Below are 24,458 nucleotides of genomic sequence, written 5' to 3' on the forward strand. Positions count from 1 at the left end.
TCCCTGACTCTGGAGTCCATAGTTTCATGTGGGTTGGGAAAAGCTGGTGGTAGAGACCACAGAGCCTTGAAGTTAGAAGAAATCTTTGTGACATGCTATTTGAGAGAGGAGAATGAGAGGCTTGGGAGGCAGAGGACCCTGCCCCTGGCCATTCAGCAGATTGTGCCAGGGTTACTAATAGTAATAACAGTAGTTGAGTGCTCACGGTATGCCAGGCATGGAGCAAATGCTCTGAATCCATTACTCATTTAATCATCCCAACAACTCCGTGAGGGGGGTACCATTATTTTTCCTGTTTTTCAGATAAGCAAAATGAGGCTCAGAGTGGTGAAGTAATTTGCCAAAGCCACGGGGCTAGAACAGGACTTGAACCTGGGCCTGTGCTCATGGACTCCAGTGAGAAGTCAGGTAGGACCATACTTTGGATAGAAATTGTTGTATTGCATTTACCTCTGTCCCAGTGTTCATATGTCACTCAACACTAATTTATGGAAGAATCTGGGAGGTTGAGGAGGAACCAGGAGGCCTTGGGTCCCAGCCGCCTGCCTAACTTGCTGTGTAAGTTGGGGTGTGTATCTTCCTTTCCCTCTCTGACCCTCAGTTTCTTCATCTTGGGGGTAATGTGATGAAAGTGTATTTTGTGCTACGAACAGGGATGGTCACGTGTCGTGGATATATTTGTGTCCGGTCCTCAATGGCAAAGGGGAAAAAGGCCACCGGAGAAGATTCTGGGTGGTGGCACAGGGCCTGGCCTCCCAAGAGGCTGGGCTGTTTCTAGCCCACCAGCCAGGCCAACACAAAACCTCGGCTTTTGTTTGACTTGGCTTCTTGCACCTTGTTTAGTCTGCAGAGCAGGGAGCTTATCCTGCTGCCTTTGTCACAGGCCATTAGTACACACATAATCCCCAGGGGTTTACTGCTGGCTGCTTTCTCTAGGAATTCAGGGAGGGCCATAGAGGGAGCCCAGCATTTAGAAGCCAACCCCTCCCCTCTCCCCCCCTTCAGAGCTGCCTCAGCTGAGAACCCATGGCAGTGTCTGTTCGTGGTCTGCTATTCTGGCTGTGTGACCTTAGGCCAGTCTCTCCCCCTCTCTGGGCCCTTGTCTGCCCCTCTGTGCATGCAGAGAGCTGGCTCATTTGCCCTGAAGGGACTTCAACTCCATGAGGATCAGAAATGCATTCCTATGTGGTTTCTCCTTCTGGAGGCCTCCCTTGTCCCTCTACTGCCCCCTCCCCCAATTCTGAAGCAATTTGTAGCACCTCCCAGGCTTTCGCTGATCCCATCTCTGCCCTGAGCCTGGGGCCAATGCCTCTCTCATTCAACCTTCTGCTTGTAAATTGGGGATAATAATAGTACCCAATAACTCACCCTGCTGCTATGGGGATTAACTAATTAGTGGTTATTAAAGGATGGAGAAACACAGTGCACTGCTCCCATTTAGGACACTTTTCCTCCTCTGAGTTCCTGCTACTGTCTGCACAGTTTTAGGGACTTAGTTGAGAGTCCTGACTTCCAGCACCCTACTGTGTAGGTGGAGAAACTGAGGCCCAGGAGGAGAAGGAATGGTCTAGGACTGTGGTTGTTTAGCAGCAGAGAGGGGACCTGCACTTCTGTCTCATGCTCCTCCACCACACAGAGCAGTCGTGGTCCTTGTCTGTGACACCGGGCCCTGGGCTGGGAGGAAGATGCATCCAAAGCCTCCTGCACCTGGGCCTGCTTCTCAGGGCACCACAGCCTGGTGTCAGGGAGCAAAATGTGGCTTCAGCCAGACCTGGCCTGGGTGCCAGTCCTCGCGTCTTGGCTTACTAACTGAGTGACCTTGGGCATGTCACCCTTGCTTACTACTTAACTATCAGTTTCTTCCTCTGCAAATGCAGATAATGACACCTCCCTCAAAGGTTGCCATGAGGATTAGCCCAGAGCAGGCATTCAGGAAACAGTAGACATTATGCTGTAATGTTGTTGTTTTTATTGACTGCCACGATGGCCAAAATTCATCAGCAGAGATGGCAGCCAATCTTTAGGAGTAGACACTCACTAAGTGCCCCTGTGGGCTAATCCTGGCTGGGGGCTCCCATGTACAGCACCCCATGTCAGCAAAGGAGTTGTTGTTACCCCATTTGACAGAGTTGCCCAGGGAGACTTAGAGAGGAAAATGATTTGCCAAAGCCATGTTTGCTTTAGAAGTGATATGACTTCATTTTTAGTTTCTTCTCTTTCCTTGCCATCTCTCATTGCCCACCCTCCTTTAATTCCTGCCCATTCCCCACCCCCTTTTCTAGACTGAAGTGTGGGTAATGCCTGGCTCACCACAGGAGCAGCCCATGCCCCTCATAGCCCCTCAGCTCCACCTCCATTAGCATATCTTTTTTTTTTTTTAAAGATTTTATTTATTTATTCGACAGAGAGAGAGACAGCCAGCGAGAGAGGGAACACAAGCAGGGGGAGTGGGAGAGGAAGAAGCAGGCTCATAGTGGAGGAGCCTGATGTGGGGCTTGATCCCATAACGCCCTGAGCCGAAGGCAGACACTTAGCCGCTGTGCCACCCAGGTGCCCCCTCCATTAGCATATCTTAACTCATCTCAGAGGGTACCTGGCTGGCTCAGTTGGTAGAACATTTGACTCTTGACCTTAATGTTGTGAGTTCAAGACCCACGTCAGACATAGAGCTTACTTAATTAAAAAAATAAAAACCTCATCTCGGAAGTCAGATATTTGCTGGAAGCCACGTTAGGGTGCAGGGAGCTCGTGGGTCTGACCAGGCTCAGCATGGGAAGACAAGACTATGAATTACACCTGCCCCAGCACGGGGTATGGTTTCTTTGTGATAATATTGATGGTAATATTGGTATTAGCTCCCATTGCTGAGAACCCATGAAGGGTCATGCACGGAGCTAAGCAGCTATTGTTTCTTCATTGCAACCCCTAGGCTCCGTATCCTATACTACTAGCTCCATTTTATACATGAAGAAATGGAAGTTCAGAGAGATAAAGTGACTTGCTCAAGGTCACACAGCTCGTAAGTGGCTGTGATTTAAACCCAGGTCTTTTGCCCCTAAAGCCTATGCGCACAACCAGACTCTGTATTCCTCTGAAATCCTTCACCGGTCAGTCCCAAACCTGAATTGTCTCTGATCACCTCCATCCTCCTGATTCTTGCAACTGTCCCCTCACCTGGGTGACAGACATGTGTATAAGCAGTCTTTTCATCTGTGAAATGGGAGTAATATTAATGACCACCTTGCAGGGTATCAAAGGTAAAATGTGAGCAGTCAAGATGACTGGCATATGGTGAACGCATCATCAGTGGCAGTAGTTACTGTTATTGACATGACGTTGGCCTCCTATGAACTCCATGGAATAAGGAGGTTCATATGCTAAAGCGAAAGGGAAGCCACAGGAGGTCACGTGCTAGTAGGATAGAGGTCCTGTCTCTGATGACCTGTTGAGGCTGCAGCCAGGACAACAACACTACTAAAGAGAATGGGTCATTGTCCCTGAGGCTCGCCCTGGGGTAGAAAGAGCAGGTATAGTCTGTGGAGGCCCCAGAGGGAAAGCCAGTGGGGAGGAACTGCCGGAGGGAGGCTGGTGTTTAAATGCCCAAGGAAGGAAAAGGCTTCCTTGAATGTTGAGCTCCCCCGAACTGGAGGTGTATGAGACTGTAGGCTAACTGGCACTGGTGTGGCGGAGGGCATGTTAGTGGCTGCATCACATGATTTCTAAGGTCTCAGGATGGGGAAGTTACAGCTCAGCATCAGCAAAAGAGTTTTCTGGCAGGGCTATCTATACAGGTGGATTGTGCTGCTTCGGGGAATGGCAGCGAGGTTCAAATCCTAGGGAGCACTGAAGCAGAAGCTGGATAAACACTTGACAGGAATGTTGTTGAAAGGATTAGTGCATCAGATAGCAGGTTGGATTAGATGGCCCCTCAGTGAGAGATGACATGGCATTGGAGGAAAAACAAGGGACTGGAGTCTAACCTGAGGTCTAAGCTAGGCTCCCAACATTTGCTGGCTGGGTGACCTTGAGCAAGAGTCTTTCCCTCTCTGAGCTGTGGTTCCCTCAACTATAAAATGAGAATCGTAATCTCTATCCTGCTTACCTCCCAGGATTTAGTGAAGGGTCAGAGACACTCAGACAATAAAAAAGGCTTTGTGAACTCTGAAGCTACTGGGAAGTATTCTTCTGACTTTGTCTGGGATGGAGAAAGGAGTAGAGAGGAAGGAGAGAGAGGAGAAAGGAGGGTGTATTTGGCTTTGTGCTGGGCACTGAATTGGAGAAGAAAGGACTTTGTAGCAGCCGGTTTGCCCCTCTTAGAGCTGCAGCAATAGTTTGAGTCTCTAGAACAGCTCTGTGTACTAGAACTTTCTGCAGTGATGGATATGCTCTTTATTTGCACTGTCTAAACAGTAGCCACTAGTTACAAGTGGCTATTGTACCCTTGAAAGGCAGCTAGTATAACTAAAGGACTAAATTTAAAATTTTTACATTTAGATAGCCACATATGGCCAGGGTTACCATATTGAACAGCTCAGATCTAGAGAAAGCAACTGGAACCTCCCTCCTTCTCACCCCTCTACCCTTGCTTCCTAAGCAGGTGCTGTGGTCTCACACTGGCTGGGCACTGCAGAGGCCACCCAAATTAACAAGACATGGTCCCTGCCCTTGGAGTGCTCTCAGCTCATTCTGGGGGATGGGCAGATTGGCATTTGGATAGGAATGGCAACCCCAAGGCAGGCACACAGCTCTACAGCTGTGGGGGAGTAAAAGGAAGGAGCCGCCACTCACTCAGCTGGGGCTCCAGAGGCTGCATGTAAAGGATGAAGTGGGACATCCTAGGCAGGAGTACGCCTTTCAGATGAGCGGGCAGCGTAGGCAAAGTCTTGAGGGCAAGAAAGAGTACAGAGTATTTGGAGAGTGAAGGTTAGCCCGAGAATGGAGAAGGGCCAGCGGCAGGAATCAAATCCCAGGTTCCGTCTTCCAGTTACCCAAGGAATGCCTGCCAAGCTGACAGGGAGAGGCCACCAGGCGCAGGCCTGACACGGGGGCTGGCCCACCAACATGCCCAGTTCCATTTAGGACAAGGGAAGGGATGGCTTTGTGAGTCTCCTTCCGCTGCCCCTTACCTGTCTCCCTGGTTTACCTTCACGGAAGGAGTCAGAGCCCTTATGTCCTCCTTTAGTAGATCCCTGAGAGTCTTCCTTCTATGAGCACACGTTCTTGTCCTCAGCCTTCCCCTGAAAACTTGCTCATGACTCAGGCTTCGGCATTACTGGGCTGGGCTGTCTCCTCGTTTCACAGGTCCCGGGCTGACAGCCTTACTGACTTCCCAGTTGGCATTCCTGCCTCCAGCCCCACCTTACTCCAGCTCAACCCACACATCAGCTGGGAGAACTTTCTTCAAAGTAACTAGAAGAGCAATGACTGGAAGACCTGGCTAAAAATCGGTTCTGGACAAGGTGTGCACATGTCTTCATTGACCACCACCCTCTAGCAAGGAGAAAATATCCTGCCTAAGGATTTGGTATGGCCCAAATTTAAGGAAAGCTTTGGCTAGCATAGCCATGGGATGTAGTGCAACGCACATGGTTGGCAGCCTTCCCAGTGCTCTCTCACCTTTTTCTCCCTCCTAACAGAACGCTAACATGATCAGGATAGCCCCCTCATTACACAGCCACAGCCATCTGCTTCTGGGGCACTCTGACCCACCCCCAGCCTTAGAGATGAGTGTGATTGGTCTAAAGAAAATTCCATTTTGCTTGCCATTATCTCTGTCCTAATCCTTTGGTTGTGGAAAGGCATGAGATCCAAGTTTGGCCAATGAAGCACAGGAGATACCTGCTGGAGACTTCAGGAGAAAGTTTCCTTGCCTTCTCCCTGAGAAAGGGCTGTAGTAAAAGCTGGTCCTTCTACTTCCTCAGGTTGATGTCATGTGGATATTTCATACAGATGTGATTTCTGAAATCACACTGGTCATCTCCTTTCTAGGCAGAGTGCGGAGCTTGAAAGAACCTTGAAGATGCCATCAAACCCCTGAGTCAATGCACCCCAGAGGTTATCCCATCTCTACACTTTGTTTGTGAAATTAGACATTTCTGTTATTTGCAGCAGAAAGCTTTTTAACCAATACAGTGAGGTGCGATGCATTGGTCAGGACTCTTGTAGTTTCAAGTAATAGAAATTTCCAACTGGCTTGAGCAAAAAAGGGGACGTGATTCTGTTTGCATAATAATATAAGATGGATCTTCATGTGGGCAGAGGAATCCGTGCAGATTATGTGGATATAGGAAAATGTTTTTCTTCTAGTAGTCTAGATCCTATGCCAGCTTTGAGAATTATTGTTTAGCTTTGGAATATTGTGTGTGCGTGTGTGTGTGTGTGTGTGTGTGCGCGCGCACTGTGCATGTATGCACTCGTGTGGGAAGAATGAGTAGGCTTATCCCATACTGATGGAGACACACCGATGAGCACTGTCCTTTGAGTACCCAAGCCCTTCCCTCCCCTCCTGGCCCCTGTGTTGTTCTGCTGGGGCCCTGTGAGGTTATCTTAGACTCAGACATTGGGAGGGATACTGCTGGAGAGTTACTGTATACTGTGGATCACCTTGACTTTGGGTTAGTCCCATCCCTGTGATAAGGGTTGATCTTTTCCTAACTGGAAAAGTGGAGGCTCCTCTGGTGAAGGACTAACAGAGGGGTTCCTGTTTCTGAGAAGGGAAAGGGAAGTGGTCTTCAAGACCGGAAACGTGAGGAGACCACCTGTGCAGGGTTGCTGTTTCTTTGTTTTGGACCCTTAGAAGAGTTCTATTTAGAGTCCAATTTCATGGCTGCAATTCCCTTGTTCTCTCTGGCCTTCAGAAGAGGCCAGTAGGAATATAACACCTTGTAGGTTGGTTGTGCAGTGTTGAGGATGGCTGGGGACAGAAGGGTGGCCTTTTCAACAGCTGTCACATGGTGAGACCCTGCAGTAGTAGCTGTATCATATGGCAGATGACCAGTGCAAAGCAATTGACAGGCCAAAAAGGAGTTGAGAGTGGTGGGCAATTAAGACCTTGTGAGATCCATTCCTCAGTCTCCAATAGATCTCCAAATATTTCCCTTTCAAGCTCCAGTGTAAGCATTAGGGTGGATTTGAGGGTGGGCCCAAAGTCTAAGAGGACACACCTCCCCACCCAGCAGCACCTTTGCCCTCTTGAGTCCTTTCAGAGCCACCTCCCAGGTATGGGGTCCCCTATTACCCTCAGAGTCTGAGCTGGGGCCTCAGGTGCCCACAGACTGGGTTGTCTGTCCTCTACAAGGAACAGTGATGACTGTTACCTCCTCCCTTGTGCTGGGAGGCTTAGGGACTTAGTGTAGCTGTTGAAGAATAAAGCTATTTAAGTGGTGAGCATTACATTTTGATCCACCAGCCTGTCTGTTTCCAAAACTCCCTTGTAGACACTATCAAGCAAAGCCTGGCAGGTGTTACTTATTTATTTTTTCCTCCAAAAGGCTGCTATAGTTGCTTGGTTAGATATGATACAAGAAGCCATTTTCTTCTGTGTTGTTGGGTTCTAACTCTAACCCTCCTCACTGAGGCCACAAACTTGGAAGTTCTCTGGGTACAAGGGGAGGGAGCTGCTCCTTGATCCCCTGCCTTAGCCTGGCATTTAAGGCTATTTTTCATGAACTGGTCCTAACTGTCCTTCTCAGACTTAGCTCCAGTTACTTCCCAGCACATACTCTATTTTTTGAAAACAACAAAGTTGTTTCTATTTTTAAAGGCAGAGACCCAAAATATCCCCCTTCCCATTCTGTTCCTGTTACCTGAAATACCCTGTGTTCCCTTCCTCGTTGCAATCTTCCCTCTACATGTCTAAAGTCTACCTAGCTTTTATTTTTTTTTAAATTCTTTATTTAAATTCAATTTAGTTAACATATAGTATATTATTAGTTTTGGGGTAGAATTTAGTGATTCATCAGTTGCATATAACACTGAGTGCTCATTATATCAAGTGCCCTCCTTAATGCCCATCACCCAATTACCCCATCCCCCCACGCATCTTCCCTCCAGCAACCCTCAGTTCATTTCCTAGAGTTCAGCATCTCCTATGGTTTGCCTCTCTATTTTCATCTTATTTATTTTTCCTTCCCTTCCCGTATATTCATTTGTTCTGTTTCTTAAATTCCACGTATAAGTGAGATCATATGGTATTTGTCTTTCTTTGACTGACTTATTTCATCCATGTCATTGCCAATGGCAAGATTTCATTCTTTTTGTTGGCTGAATAATACTCCATTGTACATATATACCATATTTTCTTTGTCCATTCATCTGTTGATGGACATCTGGGCTCTTTCCATATTTTTGGCTATTGTAGACATTGCTGCTATACACATTGGGATGCAGGTGCCTCCTTCAAATCACTATGTTTGTATCCTTTGGATAAATACCTAGTAGTGTAATTGCTGGGTTATAGGGTAGCTCTATTTTTAACTTTCTGAGGAACCTCCATACTGTTTTCCAGAGTGGTTGCACCAGTTTGCATTCCCACCAACAGTGTAAGAGAGTTCCCCTTTCTCCGCATCCTTGCCAACATCTGTTGTTTCCTGAGTTGTTAATTTTGGCCATTCTGACCAGTGTGAGGTGGTATCTCATAGTGGTTTTGATTTGTATTTCCCTGATGCCCAGTGATGTTGAGCATCTTTTCATGTGTCTGTTGGCCATTTGGATCCCTTCTTTGGAGAAATGTCTGTTCGTGTCTTCTGCCCATTTCTTGACTGGATTTTTTGGTCTTTGGGTGTTGAGTCTGATGAGTTCTTTATAGATTTTGGATACTAGCCCTTTATCTGCTATGTCAATTGCAAATATCTTCTCCCATTCTGTAGGTTGCCGTTTAGTTTTGTTAATTGTTTCCTCTGCTGTGCAAAAGCTTTTTATCTTGACAAAGTCCCAATAGTTCATTTTTGCTTTTGTTTCCCTTGCCTTTGGAGACATGTCTAGCAAGAAGTTGCTGAGGCCGAGGTCAAAGGGGTTGCTGCCTCTGTTCTCCTCTAGGATTTTGAGAGATTCCTGTCTCACATTTAGGTCTTCCGTCCATTTTGAATTTATTTTTGTGTATGGTGTGAGAAAGCGGTCCAGTTTCGTTCTTCTGCATGTGGCTGTCCAATTTCCCCAACACCGTTTGTTGAAGAGACTGTCTTTTTTCCTTTGGATATTCTTTCCTGCTTTGTTAAAGATTAGTTGACCAAGTCTACCTCGCTTTTAAAGCCAGGGCAAACACCACCTGTCCCACAAAGCCCTGCCACAGCAGAGACTGAAGTCATCAGAGAGAACTATGTTCAAATTTCAGCTCCACTACCATTAGACAGGTGACTTCAGACAGGTAGCATCATCTCTCTGAACTTCATTATCCTTGTCTGAAAAGCAGAGATAATAACTCGCATGTTACAGCATTGCTGAGAGGAGTGGACACAATGTAGGTAAAGTGCCTAGAACACAGCAGGTGCTTACTGGCGGGGGCTTCCCTCTCTGCCTTGCTGGGAGAGTGGTTTGTTCAAAGGCATTCTTGTTTCATAGTCTATAGAGGCCCCGTCCTCACTGTGCCTTGAAGGATCATGGCCAAATATGCCTCAGATTAGCCTGGCATACTTGGCCCTCCTCTTTCATGGGTGGAAGCCTCAGGATTCACACACTGGCCCTCCTGCTCCGGAGTGCTGGCTATAGACTCACTCAGCCGTCCTTCACTACTCCCCTTCTCTGGGCTTTTGGTAGAAATGAAGTAGCTGTCCCTTGGGCTGTATGAATTCTTAGGAGGGAGTAGTCTCATCCAGCTTGGGAAGGCTTCCTAGAGCCCTCCATGATGGAAATGTATCAACTGGAGTAAACATCATAAGCAAAGGCAGAGAAAACTTGAGGCCTGTTTGGGAAAAGGCAGGGAGTTAAATATGACTGGAACATTGAATATGTGGTGGGAAATAGAGTGAACCTGGAAGGTTAGGGTGGTGCCAGTTCATAGGGGAACTGGAGGTATGACCTTGACCCTAGACAAAGGGAGCCATGGAAGGTATTTGCGTAATGGAATGGCAGTGTCCAGGATGCATTTTGGAAGACCACTCTGGGGGCAACATGAAGGATGGTTGAAGGAAGCAAGACTCAATGCAAGGGATTCATGCAACAGTCAGGAGCCAGGGAAGAAGGAGATAGAGAAAGCAGGTTTTGTAAGTCAGGATAGAGTGAGGGTTTCCCCCTAAGGGCATGGACTCCTTTGTGCCTGCCTTCCCCTTTGAGTTTCCCAGTTTCCCAGACTCTCTTAGGAGCTGAGCCTCTCATCTGGGACCCAGGGGTGGGACTCTCTCTGTTCCTCTCTATTCTGGCCTCACCTTGGCCCCAGTGATAGCCTTGGTTGCTCTTTTGCTGGTATTGTTAACCCTTTCTATACTAAACACAGCTTTGTTACTTTAATCTTATCTGAAGTAGCTCTAGCCTCCTAACAGTTCTCTCTGCTTCATTCTTACCCCTACAATCTAATATCTACCCAAGCAGTCAAAGCTATCCTGTGGAATACAAATCAAATAATGTCATGGCTAGGGCCTGGGTGGCTCAGTCAGTTGAGCATCCACCTTTTGATTTCATCTCAGGTCATGATCTCGGGGTCACGAATTCAAGCCCCGTATTGGGCTCCACGCTGGGCATGGAGTCTGCTTAAGATTCTCTCTCTCCCTCTCCCTCTGCCCCTTCCCCCACCGCTCTCTCTCCTAGGACAAAAACAAAAACAAAAACAAAAAACAGTCACTTCTATGCCCAGAATTCCCTAATGGCTCCTCACCTAGAGTAAAAGCCAAGTCCTTACAATGGCTGTCTCTGTTCTGACTTCCTCCCTGCCATCTTCCTGAAATCATTCACTCCTACTCACCCACCCCAGCCTCCTCACAGAGCTTCTGACATTCGTGGCGTTGTCCTCCTCCAGGGACTTTGCACTTGTTCTGCCTTCTGCCTGAAACACTCTTTCCTGTGGGTGCCCTTGACTCTTCCTTCCCCTCATTCATGTCTTTGCCCAGATATCACTTTTGTGGTAAAGCCTTCTCTGATCATCCTATTTAAAGTTATAACCGCTCCCCTTCTTGCTTGCGCCCTGGTCCCCTTCCTTGCTTTGTTCTTTCCATACACAGGCCACCTTCTAACGGTTGTCTTATTTGTTGTGATTATTTTCTGTCTTCCTCTACTAGAAAGAAGGTGATTTCAAGGAGGACGAGGAATTTCATCTGTTTAGTTTTCTGCTGTATCCTCCAGTGCCCAGAACAGTGTCCTCTTAGTAGGGTGCTCAACAAATACTTATAGAATGAATGAATGAATGAGAGAGTGAGAGTGAAGGCTCTTTGTTTGCCCCAGAGTCCTGAGAGCTACTGAGAGCTGTCCCTGGTGCTGCCCTGCCCTAGCCCTTCCCTGTCCTGTAGGCAGCTCTGCCCCGGCCTCAGCTTATGTGGTCATTCACAGCTCTGCTGGCCCCTGTCCCTACTCACTCCTCAGCTCCTGAGTCAGCCAGTCAGAGGGCAGATGAGGAAGCCACAAGACATAAAATGAGGGATATGAGGGCGTAGGAACTCAACTCTCAATGGCCCTCAGGATCAAGTCCAAATTCTGTGGCATGTGTTACAAGGCTCCTGCCTCCCTCTCCAGCCCATCCCTGCACTGCTTCCTCCTGTGGCTTTACTTCCAGTCTCTTTCAGTTCTTTGAACAGTACATTCTGTTCTGTTTCTTGATCATCTGTGGCTCCAGATTTCATGCTGTCCCCTCCCTCTGATTCCTTGTCTGGCCAACTCAGTCAGCCCTCAGATTTTATCTCAAAGGTTACTTTCCCTAGAAGGCCTTGCTTGATTCCCAGACAAGCTTCACACCCCCGTGGGGTTCTGACCTCTCCTTTGGCTACAGCTGTTATGCTCATAATTATTCTTCCTTGCTTCACTCCTCACTAGACTTTGAGGCTGAGAGGGAAGACTCCATGTCTGTTTTGCTCCTCTCTGTACCTTTGGAGCATAGCACATTGAAAGGGTTCCATAAATCACTGCTGAATGAAAGGCCAAAGAGGAAGAGGGAAGCCATGGGAGGCAGTCCAGAGAGAACATAGGCTCTGGGATCTCAAATGACCTGCGTCCCAATTCCAGCTCTGTCACTTACAGTCTGTGTGACCATGGATAAGTCACTACCTCTCTTTGAGCCTCCATTTCTCATCTGTAAAATAGAGATAACATAGCTGCACCATGGTTGTGGGAGTAATGACATGTGATGCTGAGCAGACAGTTGGTACTTAGAAGGTGCTAACTACATGGCATCTACGTTAGTGATGAAAATAGGAAACACTTGTCATAATCTCTCCCTGTTCAGCTTCTGTGGAAAGTACTTCCAAGCCACTGTCTTATTTCATTTTTAGAGTAGCTTGTGGGGGAGGGACACCGAGATTGGAGAGGGTAAGCCACTTGCTCAGGGTCACCCAGCATCATAGGACTAGACTGAGGTTGGGTCAGGCAGCATGACTCTGGAGCCCTTCTTCTAGGGCCCTACCACTCTCTGCTTTGTGTTTTGGTTACTTGGGTACAAATCTTACAGATTGTCAAGGGTGAACATTGTGCCCAATTTACTATGGAATCCCTAGTTTGCAGTGCAGTCTGACAGAGAGCAGGTAGTTGGCAACTATTTGATGAGTAAGTAAGCACATGAATTTTCCACAACTCTATTCACCCAGCTGTCTCTGGCTGCTCAGGTCAGAGAAAGACCCCTTGACTATTTCCCATTGGTCCTTTGGGCAGGGTCAAAGGCAGGCTCCAGAGAGACAGTGTGCCCTTGGAGGAAGTGGCCATGGGCGTCACTGGAGCATGTCCCTGGCTGCACTGAGAGAGAAGTCAAGTGTCCTCTGGAGCCCTGGCCACCTCTCTTTCTCAGTACCTGCTTGGGTATCCACTCACCTGTGACGTCTAGGTCAAGAGCAGTGCTGGAGAGGGTGTTGTGTTCAGCCAGGTGCCCTGGGATCCCCATGCTTGGCTTCACCCAGGGGCTGTGCGGCTTGGATGCCATTTCTGAGCTCTTGGGCAGCTAGGCCAGCCTCCTGGGAGACATCTCAGCCTTGGGTCCTTCAGGCCAGTGGAGCACTGGTCTGGAGACTCTTCTCCTGGTTGCTCTCTGGGGGCATTTGATTTACTGGGGATCTGAGGACCTATAGTATATGTCTCATTTTGTTAGTCATGAGTACTCCCTGCCTTATGTCTACTTCCTTTGGAATCTAAGGTACGTAGAACAATGAGAAGAGCCCAAAGGAAAGAGTTGGAAAATGTGAATTTTGTCTCAACTTTGGTTCCCATGGTGGTGTGTCCTGGGCAAGGTGCTTCCCCTCGCCGGAACTTAGCTTCTGAGATTGAGACATACATCACTGGGAGTCAAGTTCAAAGATTCCCCTCCCTTCCCAAGCACAGATAAGCAGGCGGCTCATGAGAATATAAAGACCACTGGATTCTGAATCAGGAGACTTCTGTGACCTTTGGCAAGTTGCCTAACCTCACAGAGACTTGTTTTTCCTTCCATAAAATGGGGATAGTGTATACTTTCCAGCCCACCTCCTAGGTGGTTGGGGGTTCTGGAGATGTCATAAATGTCAAAGTGCCTAGTAAGTATGAGGGAGGTGACAGTGATCCCAGCTTTAAGTATCTACACTTAAAATCATTAAATCAAGTAATATTTTGTAAGTCCCTACCACATTCACAGCAATGCATTGAATGCTAAGACACACAGATATATATCCAAGGATTTAGAACTTGAGGTTTCTGGGCCTTTTGCTTTCTAAAAATCCCAAATATAATAATCCTTACTACCATTGCTATAATTACCCAGAATAAGTTTCCAGAGGGATGAGAAAAGGCAGAGAACATGTGGAGGGGATGTGAAACCAGGCAGAGGGGCAGAGTCTGCCATCACTGAGGGCCCATTGGGTGCTGGGTACTATGTGCATGTGATGTCCTTCAGTCTTCAATTCAACTTCCAAAAGACAGGCGGGCAGTAGCGCAGTCCACTGGCAAGGAGACTGAAGTGGTGGGAAGCAGGACGTGGGTCCAGACCCTGCTGATTCCCCAGCTCTGCTGCTCTGGTGGATTGACTGACTTGTTCATCCCTGCTTTCCTTTACTCCACAAATATTTGTTGTACTGATGTTTGAACAGAGGGATTTGATTTTTTGTCTGAGCCTCACTTTTTGCTTCCTTCCCACTGGGCTCCTCAAGCTGGCTGGGTCTTTCCTGTCTCACAAGGAGACACATCAGACATCAACCTGGGTGCAGGCTCCATGAGCCTGGTCAGCATCAGGAAGTGAAGGGAGGGAGCTGTTTGCTGGAGCCTGGCAAGGAAAGGGGGTAGTCGAGGGTGGGCTTTGACCCCACCCTCAGTAATATCACTTAACATTTCTCAAGATCCTTGCTAACGTGATCGGGGGATTTGTAACACCAAATGAAACTTCTGTTTAGAAATGAGAAGATTTTTGTGGTGAGGAGAGTGCTGGGTGTCAGTGTGGCATAGTCCTCGCCCATGAAGGGGTAAGGCGTGTAGTGGGAAGTGCAGGAGACCTGAGTTCAGTCCCAGTTCGACAACCTACTGACTGTATGACCTAGGACAAGTCACTTTGTGTCTCAGAACGTCATGTCTCATCTGTGGAGGGACTCGTTCGGTGGTTATGTAATTTCACATATAAAGACTGGGATTATCTGGTACAGAGAAAAGGCTCCATAAATGTTGGCTGTTATCTATAAGCAGAATGAGAGTGCCACATGGCTGCCGTCACATGAGGCAAGAGATAAGGACAACTTACATTGTCCAAGCATCAACTCTACCTTGGGGTCAAAAGATTACAAGAATCTCTGGTGATTTAGTTGCAGATTTATTTTTTGTGTAGTGAGTTACCCATTCCTATTCTGTCCATGCTGAAACGCCTGTAGAGGTCATGAAGCTGCAGGGCCATGAATTCTGAAGATAGCAATGATAGTAATAATAATGGGCATTCACAGAGCACTTACATATACCAGGCACTGTGCTAGGTATCACATGTTCATTTTCTCATTTAATCGTCGCATCGTCCTTATTAAGTAGGTATTACTAACATGATACCCATTGCTCACCTTCAGGTGAGGAAGCCGAGGCCCAGAGAAAATAAGCAACTTGCTGTGTCCATCTCAGCAGGAAACAGAATCAAGCAGTCTAGTTCAAATAGAGAGACTTCAATGAAGGGACTATTTGCAGGGGAGTAAGAGCGTTAAGGGGATAAACAAGAGATGTTGAGAAACCCAGAGGCTAGCCACAGCGGCAAGGGGCAAAGAGAGGGTGTGGAGTTACCAGTGTCCAGGGAGGATTGGGACTGTGGGGGAGAGTCACCCTGCAGGAGCCATAGTTTTGAAGAGCTGCAGGTGCTCGCCGCCGGTAGGTGCCCAAATAGGGGAGCATGATGGAACTCCAGAGTGGTCATGCTCTCCTCTCACCCTCTGCTCTCACGCGATGCCTCGTGCAGCCAAACCCACCTGGAAGCCAGCCAGCAAGGGAGCCTGGGAAATGCAGTCTGCAGGGTCAGCCTCTCAGGACACAGAGCAGGACAGAGAAGGACTGGGACAGGATCAAGGGATAGGAGGGGGTACATGGGAAACAGCACATTTGCCTGAGGCCACTCTACTAACAAGATGCAAAGCTTGGTCTGAATGCTTAACAGGACCTGGCAGGTCACATGAGGACAGGAGGGGACTGTCGTGAGCAGGTCACCGTGCCCCATCCGGAGAGTCCTGCTACTGTCCAATTCCACCTACTTGTTGCCATCTGGAAAGGTAGACCCAGTGTTGCCACAGCTTCTCATTTTTAAGAGAAGCTGAAAATATGGATTTCAATATAATGCTTTTCATTCTTAACTATTGGCAAATAATTCTAGCTTAAAATCATAATGGTAAATGGCTAAAGAAACTGTGGTATATCCATACAATGGAATCTTACTCAGAAGTTAAGAGATACACACTAGCAAGTCATGACAAGACATGGGGAAACTTAAGTGCATATTGCAGAGTGAAAGAAGCCAGTCTGAAAGGTTACATACTGTATGATTCCAAGCATATGATATTCTAGAAAAGACAAAACTTTATAGACAATGAGAAGATCAGTGGTTGCCAGAGGGTTGGGGGAAGGGGAGAGTATGAATAGATGAAACACAGGGACTTTTTTCGGGCAATGAAACTATTTCTGTGCTGCTCTAATGGTGAATACATGACATTATGCATCTGTTGCAACCCATAGAACTGTACAAAGACTGAACCCTAATATGAATTATGGGTTTTTTTTTTTTAAAGATTTTATTTATTTATGTGACAGAGAGACAGCCAGCGAGAGAGGGAACACAGCAGGGGAGAGGGAGAGGAAGAAGCAGGCTCCCAGCAGAGGAGCCTGATGTGGGGCTCGATCCCAGAACGCCGGGATCACGCCCTGAGCTGAAGGCAGACGCTTAACGACTGCGCCACCCAGGCACCCCTGAATTATGGGTTTTAATCCATAATAATAGGAATATGTTGTTTCATTAGTTGCAACAGAAGTACTGTATTAACACATGATGTCAATAATAGAAGAAACTGTTGAATAGAAGAAACTCCCAGTAGGGAGAGGAGGCATATGGGAACTCTATTTTCCACTCAATTTTCTGTAAACCTAAAACTGCTCTAAAAGTAAGGACTATTTTTTTAAAAATACTGAAAGTGCCCTGTGGGCCAAATACAACACATCTTCTGCATCTAGCTGCGAGTTTGTGACTTTTGACCTAATCCAACATCCTCATTTTACAGATAGGAAAACTGAGGACTAGAGAAGGGAAGGGGCCCTGCCCATCTACAAAACAAAGTGAGAGCAAGGCTTCCCATCTCAGGATACTGGGGATCTTCCCAACAAAGGGAGAGACCCTCCTCCCTCCCCTGCCAGCGGGCTGCTGCTTGTGGAAGAAGAGGCAGCTGAGGGCAAAAGCCAGTGCAGAGCTTTGGCTCTGGTCAGGTTAGCTGGGCTGAAATGCCCCAGCAGGTTGTGAGAGCCTCTAAGAGCTCAGATGCTCTTAGTGTCCGTGTTTATTTAGTAGCCAGAGACTAGGCTCCCTCCCAGCTTGGCCTGGATCAGACTCACTGAATTGGATGCAGAAAGGAGTGGATGCTTGTGACTCTTGTATGTGCCTTAGAGCAGGACAAGACTCAGCAGACAGGAGCTGCCACCTGCAGGGCCCAAGCCTGGAGCACAGGGACAATGATGTTACGATAACTTCAGACAGTTGAGGAGGGCTAGATGATTTGTCAGCCCCTACACACACATACACATTCTCTCTCTCTCTCTCTCTCTCTCTCTCTCTCTCTCTCTCTCTCTTTCTCTCTCTCGCTCTCTCTATCTCCTCTAATTCTTTTCTTCCCATTAGGGCAATGAAGCAGGTAGGACAGAGGTTATCATTCTGGTTTTGTTGGTGAGTAAACAGATGAAAGAGAGGTTAAGTGAGTGTCTTACATCAACACAGCCAATGAGTGGCAGAGCTGGCATTTGAATCCAGACCTTCTTTTAAATATTAAGAATTACTGGGGTGCCTGTACTGGGGTACAGTTAAGTGTCTGCCTTCGGCTCAGGTCATGATCTCAGGGTCCTCAGTGGGGAGCCTGCTTCTCCCTTTGCCTGCCACTCCCCCTGCTTGTGCTTGCTCTCTGACAAATAAATCAGTAAAATCTTAAAAAAAAAAAAAAGAACTATCTTTGCCTAAAGACAAAAACAACTGTTTATAAACACTATTCTAATTGGTAAATATGTAGAAGTAGAAGTTAGCCTTCAGGAACTACATATATATGAAGGTTTAGCATGGTTATGTAGCTAATAGGAGCCAGGTTTCTCACTTCAGAGAAGGAAATCACACATGAACATGGGGAAGATTAGACTGAACCCTGTGGGAGTAGCTTAGAGTTGAAGGTATCACTATGAATTTATGCCTATTTTAATACATATACAAGATGGATAGAGGAACACATGTAGGTGTGCGTGTACACATGGGTTAGCACACATCTCTATTTCCCAGTTCTGTCTGCTGAGGGGGCCTCGAAGCAGTGACATCCCAGTAGCCCTGAGCACACTCAGTCCAGACCTTGGTTCCTAGATGCCATTCTCCAATAAAAGGAGCCAAGTTCCCCTGGAGAAACAGCCAGTTCTAGGACTGAGTCAGGGAAAATACAAGATGATCCTAAAGCCTAAAGTAGTGCCAGAAAGTAAGGAAGTATTAAAAAAAAAAAGATGGGACATGTCAAAATGACAAGAGTCAACGCAAAAGAGCTTCCAGTGGCTACAGACACACAATACTGGATTATAACTTAAAGGATAAAAAAATAAATATCCATGAGTCCACATTGATGTAAATAAATAAATGAACAAGGAAGAAGAGCCAAATCTTCCTTATAAAATAATTCCAAATAATAGATATAGAAGGAATGAGGGAAATAGAAAATCACCTTTAGAACACCATGGTAATAATTGCAAGATCCACTGATTATGATAAAATCAGTGGACAAAACTTTAAGGAGAAACAGTGTATTTGTACAGCCTCAAGAGACCTCTCCCCAAATGTAGTTTCTACATAGGTCCACAAAGCCTTTGCTATTCCTCCCTCCGGAGGACGGACTGAATTCCTTACCCCTTGAACTCTTGAGTGTAGTGCAGGCTGAACTCAGTCATTTTCTTTTCCGAGCAGAGTATGGAAAGAGGAAAATAGTAATGTTATAGTGGAGCATCCTGGCAGGCACTACCTTTACCAAGTGATCAAATCTAACCTCAAGAGTAATAACATTATTTTATGTCATACCTCTTATGATGCAATGCGGAGGGAACTTCATCTGTGTGACATTCTTCTGAAAAATGCATTGGTTCTTCATGTCATGAGAAAACATCAGACGAACCCAAGTTGAGGATATTCTACAAAATATCTGAGCAGTGCTCTCCAAAAATGTCAAGGTAATGAAAAAAAGATTAAAGGGAAGACTGAGAAACTGTCACAGGTTGGAGTAGAGTAAGGAGGTATGGTGACTAAACGTAATGTGCGACCTTGTATTGGATTTTGGAATAACAACAAAATAAGTGGAAAAATTGGTGACATCTCAGTGAAGTTTGTAGTTTAATGAACAGTTTTGTGCCACTGTTAATTTCTTAGCTTTGATAATTGTACAGTAGTTACTTAAGATGCTAATATCAGGGAAAGTTGGATGAACGGTCTGTTCTATCTTTTGCAACTCTTCTGTAAATCAGAAGTTTTCCCAAACTGGGGCACCTGGGTGGCTCAGTTGGTTGAGCGTCTGCCTTCAGCTCAGGTCATGATCCCAGGGTCCTGGGATCGAGTCCTGCATTGGGCTTTCTGCTCAGCGGGGAGTCTGCTTCTCTCTCTTTCTCTCTCTCTCTGTCCCTCCCCCACTGCTCCTTCTCTCTTGCTCAAGTAAGTAAATAAATAAAATCTTTTAAAAAAGTTTTCCAAAACAAAAAAGTTATAAAACAAAATAAAGTATATTTGTTGCACAAGGATGTTGATAGTCCCCATCAAGGAACTCTCAAAGCCAATGAGAACTCACCCCTGCTGTAAAAATATCCGCTGTCAAAATTAAGCCTTCAAGGTCTCAGATCTGGTTTACTTGATATTAGTCCACATTGGCCCTTCTAATAACCAAGAAGGTGAAGTCAGATATTCACTGCAATGCCCATTGTACAGATGAGGGAACCGAGACACAGATGATAGTACCCACCTTTTCATTGAAAACATGGAAGGACTCTAGACCATAGAAAGGGAAGGGTTTGCCCCTGGTCAGACAGGTTAGGGGGCCAGCCTGGGACTAGGGCTTTTGTCTTTCCATCCTTAAAACTATCTTGGCTGCTATTTCAGGGCAGCTGCAGACAAAGCTTAAATTTGGCCTATTTGGGAAGGCAAAGGAAAGCAAAGGAGAATAATTCTCATCTTGCCCCCACCCCCTTCTCACCTTTGAGTTAAGCAATAAAGCTGAAAAGATCCTTCAACAAACAAATCCTTTCTCATTATAGAATCCATGGGCACATCAGCTCTTAGGAAACCTGAAAGGCAAGCTCCTTAGGAAGGAGGGCTGTTCGTACATGCCTGTCCAGGTGCCCTCTTCCCTGTTCACTCTCAAGGAGGCAGAATGTCTGTTTCAGGAGGAGCAGCTCACTGGACACTCAAGTTCCCTGACCCCCATGGCCGGGCCAGCTGGGGCCAGTGGGAGCAGTAGGCTTCCAGGAAGGCACCCTGGCCAAGGCACAGTCTACACTTACCTATTCCAGAGTTGAATTCATTCTCAGTGTTGGAAAATGCTCTGAAGTGTTCGTCGCTGATAGGAAGAGGCATTTGTGGGGTCAGACCCATGTGGGTAATCAGATGAAGATTGTCGCTACGCCAGAAGATGAGCCCTTTTTTTCTTCAAACAAAAAGTGAAGCTCCATTGTCCCTTTCAAACTGTGAGAAAACTGGATTAGTAGGAAATGGTTTTGCTCCTGAAATTGGGGCCAGGAACTTTGGGCAAGGTTTTGGCTGCACCAAGAAGTGGAATTGCCTTAGAAAAGGAAAATGTTTGCTTAAGTCATAGAAAAGCAGAGAAAAGACCCCACTCGGGCCATCCTATTTGAGAGATGGAGACTGCTTTCTCCATTTGCATAAACAAAATATTGGAGCTTTTTGTTCTAGAAGCCTATATCTCAGGGGAAAGGAATGCAACCATTCCAGTAATTAACCATTCCCCCCACAACTGTGGTTTGCATCATGCGGGATCTTCTTATTTTGATCCTCTTGGTTCCCAGAAAATGTAATGTTTCTTCTTCAGGGCCTCATGGAGGAGAGCTGGTATTGACAAGAAGACTTTGCATACCTATGATGTCAGAGTCCAAAGTTTCAACTCTTAGCTGATAAGCTTTTAAGATTAAAAAAGAAAATACAGTATAGTTCAGGGAAAGATTCTTAGTGTTGCTCTCACATCAATTTGCGCTGGAATCCTGGTCCTACTTGGTAGCTATGAGACTGATCTCTACAGCATTGGTTAACTTCTCTGTATCTTTGGTTTTTCCATTTTAAATTGGCATAATAACTCCTCCTTAATGGCATTGGTGGGAACCCCCCCTCACCAGAGAGTTCCATCATATAGGAGCCACTCAGAAGATATTCTTATTGAATTCCTCTTGACTATCTTCTAATTTACTTTTAAGTAGTCTTGTTTTCCAGGGATATGTGTTGACCAATGATTCCCTTTTATTTCTCTCAGATAAGCAAGACCTTATCTCTGCCTGTTCTTTTTTTTTTTTTTTTAAATAACTGCCATATGGAGCTACGGAATTTAATTTTAATAATAGCTTTCAAAACATGCAGCAGATTAACCAGAACTTTCTACTCTGAGCAAGCCAATCACAGTATAGTTCTCTCTACCTCTTCTTTGTAGGAATCACCACCATTTTAAGTGGCTAATTAATTGTGAAATGAATTTTTCAATGACGATTTGTCTTACTGGAATGTAAGTTTTATGAAGGTAGGGTTAGTAGGGCAGTGTCTGTCATGTTTATTGTTATAACCCTCATACGAGGTGCTGGCTAGCATCTCGTGTGTGTGTGTGTGTGTGTGTGTGTGTCTGTCTGTCTGTCTGTCTGTCAGAGAGAGTGAGAGAGAGAGAGAGAGATCCAATAAGTACTTGAATGAACAAATGACTTAATGAATAAACTTTGGAATAAAACCAGTCAACAAAAGGAAGATATTTCTATATTGGAAAGAAAATATTTCACATGATATTGTGCAGATGACACCGTGCATTGGCTTTTACTTAAGTTTTGACTGAATTGCTTGTGACAGTTTAGTCATAAACCATGAGAGATGACTACAGGCATATCACTAGAATTGATGGCTTCAAATGCCAAGTCTGTCACTTCCTAGCTGTGTGGCTTTAGACAACCAAGTTCTTTCATACCTTTGGGCCTCCATTTTTCCAGCCATAAAATGAAAAATAATCTTTATCTCAGGGCTTTGCTGTGAGTATTACAGATAATGTAAATGATGCTTTAACACAGTGCATGGTGGGGTCCCTGGGGGGCTCAGTCGTCAAGCGTCAGCTTCAGCTCAGGCTGTGATTCCAGGGTCCTGGGTTCGAGCCCCGCACTGGGCTCCCTGCTCCTCTGGGAGCCTGCTTCTTCCTCTCCCACTCCCCCTGCTTGTGTTCCCTCTCTCGCTGGCTGTCTCTATCTCTGTCAAATAAAATCTTTGAAAAAAACCAACAAAGTGTGTGGCACATTGGACATGTTCGGCAAAGACAGTGCCTTTGAGAGGTAGTACAGTATAGTGGTTAAGAACATAGCTTTTGGGGTTATAGTGCCTGGGTTCAAATCCTGATTGCATTGTTTATTAGCTGTGGGACGCACAAGTTACCAAACCTCTTTGTGACACTTTTCTTCTCATCTACAAGATGGAGATGATGATGATGTTAGTAATAATAATAATACCTACCTTTGATGGTCACTGTGAGATTTAAATAAATTAATGTAGGTAAAATGCTTAGAGCAGTGTTTGGGGGCTATGTGTATCCGTATATATACACATATATGTTAAGCATAAGTGTTGCTGTTATTCTTTGATAGCAAATGTTTATCCTTTGAGGATATACTCATTTTCAGAAGCAGCCAAAAGTTAATCTCAGCCATGTAGATGATCAAGCTGAGAAATAGTGTTTTTGGTAAAAATTTACCAGTATTTGTTTTATTTATTTGTTTATTTGGTTACTATTTCTTTAGCCCTAAATGTCAGTAGCCAGGAAATCAGGCATGAATTGGACACTGTCTTTGCTCTTGAGGGGTCTCTGGCCAGGCTGAAGAGATAGATACATATAACAGCAGTTACAGGAAAGGCCAGAAAGAGCCTTGGAGCAGGATGCAGGAGGGTTGAATTCTATTTCCAGCTGTGCTTTGAGCCTGCTGTGTGGCCTTGGACAAGTCCTGTTCCCTCTCTGGGCCTTTGTGCCTTTGTACTGGTGGAGTTAAATTTGATGCGATCTGTGGAACCATCCTGCTTTGTGGTCCTCGGATCTTATGACTCTTTTTCAATAATATGGTGCTGCTTCCAGCAGTTTCCATCTTTTTGAAGCCTGTGCGGCCTCTACAGGAAGGTGTGTGAATTCCACCTGCTGAGAGGTTTTCAGACTGCCAGCCCCACCACCCAGCCTTGACTAAAGACCTGTCTTGGCCCTGAGGAGGGAGTCAGAAATCTGCTCCCTGCCCTCATTGGCTGTGCAGAGAGCACTTGCCACCGTCTGGGCCTCAGAACCCCATCTGTACAGTAAGTGGCTCTGCTCAGAGGTCTCCAGTGTTCCTTCAACAGCTCCATCCCATGTTGTCGGGTTGTTAGGACAACATGAGGGGATATTTTCTAGCACAGCATTTTACAAACTGTTTAGGGAAACATGACATTCTGTGAGATGTGAATAGTATTCACATTTACTGAATAGAATTCAGTAAAGCAAAAGGTGGTGGTGAGGAGGGGGTTGTTCCAGCCTTCAATATTTAGTTAAATTTAAATAAGAGTCCTCAGGTTGTTTAACATGCATGTTAATTACACCTTGAATTTCTTCAAGGGTCAATGCAGTAGACAGACAAAAGTAGGCTCACAAAGTGGCTGAGAGCACCAGCTAGGTTTTGAATCCTGGTTCTGCTACTTTCTAGCTGTGTGACCATGGGGAAGTTCACTAACGTCTCTGATCTGCAGCTTTAGCATTGTTGTGGGGATGAAATGCAGCATTGCATGCAAAATGCTCTGCACTATGCCTGAAATATAAGCACTCACTACATGCAAGATCATTATTATATTGCCTCTGTGGCTCTTTTGTGGAGACATAGTTAGAAGCATCTCTTAGGATGCTGGTATTCCATGAGCCCAGAAATACTGACTGATCTGCTTGTTTTGAGCACTATGCTGCCTTGTCACCCTGACATTGGAAGACTCCTGTGAGCACCTGCCCCACCTCTTTATTAAATTGTGCTGAACACAGGGTCTCAGGACATAATGGGCACAGAGCTTGGGTACTGAGCACAGGGTCCTGAAAACTCAGATGAGCCCAAAGAAGGATAAGTAGGCAGGTGTGGTGGCAGCAGGGGCATCTGAGAGGTAATTGTAAAGGATGAGGCTGGAGAGATGGGCTTGGGGAAGGTTGTGGGAGGCCCCGAGGCCAGGATGAAGAATTGAGGCATTGCCCTGTGGTGACAGGGGATTGTGCTGGAGGTGTTTGGCACAGGTGCTTGCCCCACAGTGCCCAGGGGTACTGCATTCTGCTCCGTGTTGTCTCATCGCCTGTGCCCTGGGCCTCTAGGGCACGTCTGGGAGGGCAGCACATGAGCAGCTGGACCAGGAGGCAGGAGACACAGATAAGAACATTGGCCCCCTCTCA

General features: G+C 46.2%; 1 long non-coding RNA gene across 2 annotated transcripts in view; it reads left to right on the top strand.

Moving 5' to 3' along the window:
• Positions 1 to 24,458, top strand: part of LOC123781300 (uncharacterized) — a 58,816-nt gene that overhangs the window by 26,857 nt on the left and 7,501 nt on the right. The window contains exon 1 of one of the 2 annotated variants that reach the window (XR_006776649.2): positions 336 to 408. The exons of the other annotated variant lie outside the window; for it this stretch is intronic. This is a non-coding gene — a long non-coding RNA (uncharacterized LOC123781300). Of the gene's footprint in view, positions 1 to 335; positions 409 to 24,458 lie in introns of those variants that run through there. 2 annotated transcript variants of the gene reach the window in all.

This window comes from Ursus americanus, chromosome 18 (genome assembly GCF_024610735.1).
Source record: "Ursus americanus isolate L20-20 chromosome 18, mUrsAme1.1.p, whole genome shotgun sequence".
Lineage (NCBI taxonomy): Eukaryota > Metazoa > Chordata > Mammalia > Carnivora > Ursidae > Ursus > Ursus americanus.